Here is a 9,613-nt window from a genome sequence, read left to right on the forward strand (position 1 = left end):
CCCTCCTCCTAGCTGAAATGTCAAATAGCATTTTCTTACCTGTGCTGTGAAGAGGAGCAGGCTAAGCACTGGGACATCTCTGAAAGAGTTCAGATTCCGAAACTCAAACTGCATAGAAAGGAAGTAGGTTGAACGTAGACAGAATATTAAATCAAATCACAAAAAATTACAATACTTATACCTTATCTACTGTCTCACAATTTTCTACTACAAAGCCAGCTTCATCTTTGTAACCACTATCCCTAGCAACACCTTTGTGAGGAAAACCAAGGCAGAGAGAATGAGTTACTTGCTTCATGGCTCTAGGCAAAGTGAACCTCCCAGCAGAGTTTATAAAACTCAGACATTTCAATTACTCAAACTCTGGGCTTAGAGCCTTCCTAACCATGAACCGTCTTCATGTAAGACCTTTCAATGCTGCCTGTGACAATTTTGCTAGGTTGTACACTTTCTGTCACATCTCATTCAGCCATTATATATGACTGATGAATATTGTTCTGTCAGACTTAAACGGTATGAAGTTTATACTTAATTGTACTCTAGCGCTGAGATACCTGAAAATTCAAACCTGCTACAAGGGGTCTTGTACTATGATTTATGAATTATATACTCCCTTACACTTGGATGGAGCCCTAGTGGTACAGTGGTTAAAGAGTAAGGCTGCTAACCTCAAGGTTGGCAGTTCGCATCCACCAGTTGCTCCTTGGAAACCCTATGAGGCAGTTCTACTCTGATTTGCAGGGTTACTATGAGTCAGAATCAACTCGATGGCAATGGGTTTACACTTGCGTAGTATGACATGGTTTACAAAACACTCTCAAACCCACATTATCTCATTAACACCACAGTGAAGTTGATACTGTTATAGAGATGTGGGGCAGGGACCTGAACAGAGGATTCCAGATATTCACTTTGCTAATTTATCTGCATTAATGAATGACTGTTTCTAAATTCGTTGCTTTAAATACTCTGTCTCAAACTCCATTAACTTTTACAAGTAGACCCTGCCACTGTTGACCTACTCTCTGTAAGAAGAAATGAAATTGAGCTCATTCTGCTTTCCAGTCTAGTCTTCTCAAATTCAGATAGGATCTAAGAGAGGGACTAACCTTTATTCTTAAAAGTTTGCTTGGTAACTAGTGACCTAGTATATTTTCATAGTTATGGTTACTATTTACTAGTTGCCACTGAGTCGATTCTGACTCATAGAAATTCTATGTTTGCAGAGTAGAGGTGCAGTCCTTAGGGTTTTCAAGGCTGTGACCTTTCAGAAGCAGATAGCCATGGCTTTCTTCCAAGGTGCTTCTGGGTGGCTTCAAACTACCAACCTTTTGGTTGAGAGTTCAGTGCTTAACTGTTTGCGCTACCCAGGGACTCCAAAGAGTTACGGTAGGGAATGCTTGTATGTGATGTTTTTTGTTTATAGATTTATATCTAACTCCTCTCTCTCAAAATTCAAATTTTTAAGTCTAACTTATCTCCCAAAACAAGCTTCTTGGGGGCATGGATTCTGCCTTATAGTGCCCAGTCAGTCCCTGGATAACTGCTGATTGGCTAATAGCACTGACTTACTTCCCATCTTTGTATCATTTCATCTTTGTGCTAACTGCAGTACAAAGTAAATTTCCCATTTTAGGTTGGTTGCTTGACCATAAACAAGAACTGGAGGCAAAAACAACTAGAGCAAACAAAGGAGTGTATTACCATTTAGGAGTTTCTGGGTGGTGCAAATGCTTACAGCACTTGGCTGCTAACCAAAAGGTTAAAAGTTTGAGTCTACCCAGAGGTACCTTGGAGAAAGGCCTTGTGATCTTTTAAAAAATCAGCCATTTCCAACCTTATGGGAGACAGTTCTACTTTGACACACATGCAGTCATCATGAATCAGAGTCGACTCGACAGCAACTGGTTGGTATTACCATTTAAAAAGAGCAGGCTTTTATCCAGAGCTCTTCAATCCAAATTAATTTTCTTTCTAATTAGATTTAACCATGAGAGGAATAATTGTTTCAGCACACTTGGATTAATGCAGTGTTTAATGTGCTTAAATTGCAGAGTATGGGCAGTCATTTTATTTTGTTAATGCCAGATGTAATTTTGTAATAAAACTATATTTATTAAAAACCACATGTAAATTTTAAAATAAGATGCCCACCCTCTTTGCTCATTTCTTTCAAGTGTCTCTGAAAATGTCCTCTTACACACCAATGAATTTATAAATTCTGACCATTGTCCATACAGCAGCAATAAAAGCTTGTGGACAGATTTGTAAACAATTATATGGATCCACTCATGGTGTCATCTGTATTTGGGATATTGGAATTGTTTCTTGTTTATCTAAAGTCCCTGAAACATATAGCACATAGTAGATATGTAAATAGATGCTTGAGAGATAAGTACATATGAAAGAAGTAAAGAGAGAAGGCAGGAGCTTGTATCCAATGACTTGTTTAATTTTGGTGGCCATCTCCATTGTAGCAACAGAAACTTTTTTTTTAAATTATTGTATTTTAGATGAAGGTTTACAAAACAAACTTCTCATTAAACAATTAGTACACATATCATTTTGTGACATTGGTTATCAATCCCACAACATGTCAACAGTCTCCCTTCTTGACCTTGGGCTCCCTATTACCTGCTTTCCTGTCCCCTCCTGCCTTCTAGTCCTTGCCCATGGGCAGGTGTGCCCCTTTAGTCTCATTTTGTTTTATGGGCCTGTCCAATCTTTGGCTGAAAGGTGAACTTCAGGAGTGACTTCATTACTGAGCTAAAAGGGTGTAGGAGGGCCATCCATACTCTCGGGGTTTCTCCAGTGTCTGTCAGGCCAGTAAATCTGGTCTTTTTTTGTGAGTTAGAATTTCGCTCTACATTTTTTCCCAGCTCTGTCCAGTACGGCAACAGAAACATTCCTAAGGCAAAAGAGCATCTCTGCAAGATGCCCATGGAACAAGCCATTGTGCCCAAACTCCTGTCATGCATGTAATATCTTCTGTGATATTCTGTACTCCACATATCATCTTTATGATCTGTAATCTTATTTACTTAATTTCTTTTTTTTATTAACTTTTATTAAGCTTCAAGTGAACGTTTACAAATCCAATCAGTCTGTCACATATAAGTTTACATACATCTTACTCCCTACTCCCACTTGCTCTCCCCCTATTGAGTCAGCCCTTTCAGTCTCTTCTTTCGTGACAATTTTGCCAGCTTCCCTCTCTCTCTATCCTCCCATCCCCCCTCCAGACAAGAGATGCCAACACAATCTCAAGTGTCCACCTGATATAATTAGCTCACTCTTCATCAGCATCTCTCTCCCACCCTCTGACCAGTCCCTTTCATGTCTGATGAGTTGTCTTCGGGGATGGTTCCTGTCCTGGGCCAACAGAAGGTCTGGGGACCATGGCTGCCGGGATTCCTCTAGTCTTAGTCAGACCATTAAGTATGGTCTTTTTATGAGAATTTGGGGTCTGCATCCCACTGATCTCCTGCTCCCTCAGGAGTTCTCTGTTGCGCTCCCTGTCAGGGCAGTCATCGATTGTGGCCGGGCACCAACTAGTTCTTCTGGTCTCAGGATGATGTAGGTCTCTGGTTCATGTGGCCCTTTCTGTCTCTTGGGCTCTTAGTTGTCGTGTGACCTTGGTGTTCTTCATTTTCCTTTGCTCCAGGTGGGTTGAGACCAATTGATGCATCTTAGATGGCCGCTTGTTAGCATTTAAGACCCCAGACGCCACATTTCAAAGTGGGATGCAGAATGTTTTCATAATAGAATTATTTTGCCAATTGACTTAGAAGTCCCCTCAAACCATGGTCCCCAGACCCCCGCTCTTGCTCCGCTGACCTTTGAAGCATTCATTTTATCCCGGAAACTTCTTTGCTTTTGGTCCAGTCCAATTGAGCTGACCTTCCATGTATTGAGTGTTGTCTTTCCCTTCACCCAAAGCAGTTCTTATCTACTGTTTAATCAATAAAAAACCCTCTCCCTCCCTCTCTCCCTCCCTCGTAACCACAAAAGTATGTGTTCTTCTCAGTTTTTACTATTTCTCAAGATCTTATAATAGTGGTCTTATACAATATTTGTCCTTTTGCCTCTGACTAATTTCGCTCAGCATAATGCCTTCCAGGTTCCTCCATGTTATGAAATGTTTCACAGATTCGTCACTGTTCTTTATCGATGCGTAGGAGTCCATTGTGTGAATATACTACAATTTATTTACCCATTCATCCGTTGATGGACACCTTGATTGCTTCCAGCTTTTTGCTATTGTAAACAGAGCTGCAATAAACATGGGTGTGCATATATCTGTGTGAAGGCTCTTGTATCTCTAGGGTATATTTCGAGGAGTGGGATTTCTGGGTTGTATGGTAGTTCTATTTCTAACTGTTTAAGATAACGCCAGATAGATTTCCAAAGTGGTTGTACCATTTTACATTCCCACCAGCAGTGAGTGTATAAGAGTTCCAATCTCTCCGCAGCCTCTCCAACATTTATTATTTTGTGTTTTTTGGATTAATACCAGCCTTGTTGATGTGAGATGGAATCTCATCGTAGTTTTAATTTGCATTTCTCTAATGGCTAATGATCGAGAGCATTTTCTCATGTATCTGTTGGCTGCCTGAATATCTTCTTTAGTGAAATGTGTGTTCATATCCTTTGCCCACTTCTTGATTGGGTTGTTTGTCTTTTTGTGGTTGAGTTTTGACAGAATCATGTAGATTTTAGAGATCAGGCGTTGGTCGGAGATGTCATAGCTGAATATTCTTTCCCAGTCTGTAGGTGGTCTTTTTACTCTTTTGGTGAAGTCTTTAGATGAGCATAAGTGTTTGATTTTTAGGAGCTCCCAGTTATCTGGTTTCTCTTCATCATTTTTGGTAATGTTTTGTATTCTGTTTATGCCTTGTATTAGGGCTCCTAGGGTTGTCCCTATTTTTCCTTCCATGATCTTTATCGTTTTAGTCTTTATGTTTAGGTCTTTGATCCACTTGGAGTTAGTTTTTGTGCATGGTGTGAGGTATGGGCCCTGTTTCATTTTTTTGCAAATGGATATCCAGTTATGCCAGCACCATTTGTTAAAAAGGCTATCTTTTCCCCAATTAACTGACACTGGTCCTTTGTCAAATATCAGCTGCTCATACGTGGATGGATTTATATCTGGGTTCTCAATTCTGTTCCATTGGTGTATGTGCCTGTTGTTGTACCAGTACCAGGCTGTTTTGACTACTGTGGCTGTATAATAGGTTCTGAAATCAGGTAGACTGAGGCCTCCCACTTTCTTCTTTTTTTTCAGTAGTGCTTTGCTTATCCGGGGCTTCTTTCCCTTCCATATAAAATTGGTGATTTGTTTCTCTATGCCCTTAAAATATGACATTGGAGTTTGGATCGGAAGTGCGTTATATGTATAGATGGCTTTTGGTAGAATAGACATTTTTACTATGTTAAGTCTTCCTATTCATGAGCAAGGTATGTTTTTCCACTTAAGTATGTCCTTTTGAATTTCTTGTAGTAGAGCTTTGTAGTTTTCTTTGTATAGGTCTTTTACATCCTTGGTAAGATTTATTCCTAAGTATTTTATCTTCTTGGGGGCTTCTGTGAATGGTATTGATTTGGTTATTTCCTCTTCGGTGTTCTTTTTGTTGATGTAGAGGAATCCAAGTGATTTTTGTATGTTTATCTTACAACCTGAGACTCTGCCAAACTCTTCTATTAGTTTCAGTAGTTTTCTGGAGGATTCCTTAGGGTTTTCTGTGTATAAGATCATGTCATCTGCAAATAGTGATAACTTTATTTCCTCCTTGCCAATCCAGATACCTTTTATTTCTTTGTCTAGCCTAATTGCCCTGGCTAGGACTTCAAGCACAATGTTGAATAAGAGCGGTGATAAAGGGCATCCTTGTCTGGTTTCCGTTTTCAAGGGAAATGCTTTCAGGTTCTCTCCATTTAGAGTTATTTTGGCTGTTGGCTTTGCATAGATGCCCTTTATTATGTTGAGGAATTTTCCTTCAATTCCTATTTTGGTAAGAGTTTTTATCATAAATGGGTGTTGGACTTTGTCAAATGCCTTTTCTGCATCAATTGATAAGATCATGTGGTTTTTGTCTTTTGTTTTATTTATGTGATGGATTACATTAATGGTTTTTCTGATATTAAACCAGCCTTGCATATCTGGTATAAATCCCACTTGATCGTGGTGAATTATTTTTTTGATGTGTTGTTGGATTCTATTGGCTAGAATTTTGTTGAGGATTTTTGCATCTATGTTCATGAGGGATATAGGTCTATAATTTTCTTTTTTTGTAATGTCTTTACCTGGTTTTGGTATCAGGCAGATGGTGTCTTCATAGAATGAGTTGGGTAGTATTCCGTCATTTTCTATGCTTTGAAATGCCTTCAGTAGTAGTGGTGTTAAGTCTTCTCTGAAAGTTTGGTAGAACTCTGCAGTGAAGCCGTCCGGGCCAGGGCTTTTTTTTTGTTGGGAGTTTTTTGATTACCGTTTCAACCTCTTTTTTTTGTTATGGGTCTATTTAGTTGTTCTACTTCTGAATGTGTTAGTTTAGGTAGGTAGTGTTTTTCCAGGAATTCATCCATTTCTTATAGGTTTTCAAATTTGTTAGAGTACAATTTTTCGTAATAATCTGAAATGATTCTTTTAATTTCATTTGGTTCTGTTGTGATGTGGTCCTTCTCATTTCTTATTCGGGTTATTTTGTTTCCTTTCCTGTATTTCTTTAGTCAGTCTAGCCAATGGTTTATCAATTTTGTTAATTTTTTCAAAGAACCAGCTTTTGGCTTTGTTAATTCTTTCAATTGTTTTTCTGTTCCCTAATTCATTTAGTTCAGCTCTAATTTTTATTATTTGTTTTCTTCTGGTGCCTGATGGATTCTTTTGTTGCTCACTTTCTCTTTATTCAAGTTGTCGGGACAGTTCTCTGCTTTTGGCTCTTTCTTCTTTTTGTATGTGTGCATTTATCGATATAAATTGGCCTCTGAGAACTGCTTTTCCTGTGTCCCAGAGGTTTTCATAGGAAATATTTTCATTCTCGTTGCATTCTATGAATTTCCTTATTCCCTCCTTGATGTCTTCTATAACCCAGTCTTTTTTCAGGAGGGTATTGTTCATTTTCCAAGTATTTGATTTCTTTTCCCTAGTTTTTCTGTTATTGATTTCTAGTTTTATTGCCTTGTGGTCTGAGAAGATGCTTTGTAATATTTCGATGTTTTGGACTCTGCAAAGGTTTGTTTTATGACCTAATATGTGGTCTATTCTAGAGAATGTTCCATGTGCGCTAGAAAAAAAAAGTATATTTTGCAGCAGTTGGGTGGAGAGTTCTGTATAAGTCAATGAGGTCAAGTGTGTTGATTGTGGTAAGTGTCTCTTCCGTGTCTCTATTGAGCTTTCTTACTGGATGTCCTGTCCTTCTCCGAAACTGGTGTGTTGAAGTCTCCTACTATACTTGTGGAGGTGTCTATCTCACTTTTCAATTCTGTTAAAATTTGATTTATGTATCTTGCAGCCCTGTCATTGGGTGCATAAATATTTAATATGGTTATGTCTTTCTGATCAATTGTCCCTTTTATATAAAAAAAATTATATAGTGTCCTTCTTTATCCTTTGTGGTGGATTTAAGTCTAAAGTCTATTTTGTCAGAAATTAATATTGCTACTCCTCTTCTTTTTTGCTTATGGTTTGCTTGATATATTTTTTTCCATCCTTTGAGTTTTAGTTTGTTTGTGTCTCTAAGTCTAAGGTGTGTCTCTTGTAGGCAGCACATAGATGGATCGTGTTTCTTTATCCAGTCCGAGACTCTCTGTCTTTTTACTGGTGCATTTAGTCCTTTTACATTCAGCATAATTATAATAAATAAATTTTTAGTGCTGTCATTTTGATGCCTTTTTATGTGTGTTGTTGACAATTTCATTTTTCCACATACTTTTTTGTGCTGAGATGTTTTTCTTAGTAAATTGTGAGATCCTCATTTTCATAGTGTTTGACTTTATGTTAGTTGAGTCGTTATGTTTTTCTTGGCTTTTATCTTGAGTTATGGAGTTGTTATACCTTTTTGTGGTTACCTTATTATTTACCCCTATTTTTCTACGTAAAAACCTAACTTGTATTGTTCTATATCGCCTTGTATCACTCTCAATATGGCAGTTCAATGCCTCCTGTATTTAGTCCCTCTTTTTGATTATTGTGATCTTTTACCTATTGACTTCCATGATTCCCTGTTATGTGTATTTTTTTTTTTAATTGATCTTAATTTGTTTTTGTGATTTCTCTATTTGAGTTGATATCAGGACGTTCTGTTTTGTGACCTTGTGTTGTGCTGGTATCTGATATTATTGGTTTTCTGACCAAACAATATCCTTTAGTATTTCTTGTAGCTTTGGTTTGGTTTTTGCAAATTCTCTAAACTTGTGTTTATCAGTAAATATCTTAATTTTGCCTTCATATTTCAGAGAGAGTTTTGCTGGATATATGATCCTTGGCTGGCAGTTTTTCTCCTTCAGTGCTCTGTATATGTCGTCCCATTCCCTTCTTGCCTGCATGGTTTCTGCTGAGTAGTCTGAACTTATTCTTATTGATTCTCCCTTGAAGGAAACCTTTCTTTTCTCCCTGGCTGCTTTTAAAATTTTCTGTTTGTCTTTGGTTTTGGCAAGTTTGATGTTGATATGTCTTGGTGTTTTTCTTTTTGGATCAATCTTAAATGGGGTTCGATGAGCATCTTGGATAGATATCCTTTTGTCTTTCATGATGTCAGGCATGTTTTGTGTCAGGAGTTCTTCAACTATTTTCTCTGTGTTTTCTGTCCCCCCTCCCTGTTCTGGGACTCCAATCACACACAAGTTATCCTTCTTGATAGAGTCCCACATGATTCTTAGGGTTTCTTCATTTTTTTAAATTCTTTTATCTGATTTTTTTTTCAGCTATGTTGGTGTTGATTCCCTGGTCCTCCAGATGTCCCAGTCTACATTCTAATTGCTCGAGTCTACTCCTCTGACTTCCTATTGCGTTGTCTAATTCTGTAATTTTATTGTTAATCTTTTGGATTTCTACATGCTGTCTCTCTATGGATTCTTGCAACTTATTAATTTTTCCACTATGTTCTTGAATAATCTTTTTGAGTTCCTCAACAGTTTTATCAGTGTGTTCCTTGGCTTTTTCTGCAGTTTGCCTTATTTCGTTTGTGATATCTTGAAGCATTCTGTAAATTAGGTTTTTTTTTTTTTTATCTGATAATTCCAGGATTGTATCTTCATTTGGGAAAGATTTTGATTCTTTTGTTTGGGAGGTTGGAGAAGCTGTCATGGTCTGCTTCTTTATGTGGTTTGATATGGACTGCTGTCTCCGAGCCATCACTGGGAAACTAGTTTTCCCAGAAAATCCGCTAAAAAAAAATGCAGTCAGATCCCTATCAGAGTTCTCCCTCTGGCTCAGACAATTGGGATGTTAATGAAGCTGCCTGGGGAGGGTGGGGGAGGGATCAGAGAGATAGGAGAGTAGAACCTCAGAATATAGCCAGAGTTGCTTGTCTTGCTTGGAATGACTATTATATCTGAGATTCCTGCAGGGCGCGTTGCCTATGTGCACTGGCTGTGTGTAGATTGTTCCCGGGGGGTC

This window comes from Loxodonta africana, chromosome 7 (genome assembly GCF_030014295.1).
Source record: "Loxodonta africana isolate mLoxAfr1 chromosome 7, mLoxAfr1.hap2, whole genome shotgun sequence".
NCBI classification, from domain to species: Eukaryota; Metazoa; Chordata; class Mammalia; order Proboscidea; family Elephantidae; genus Loxodonta; species Loxodonta africana.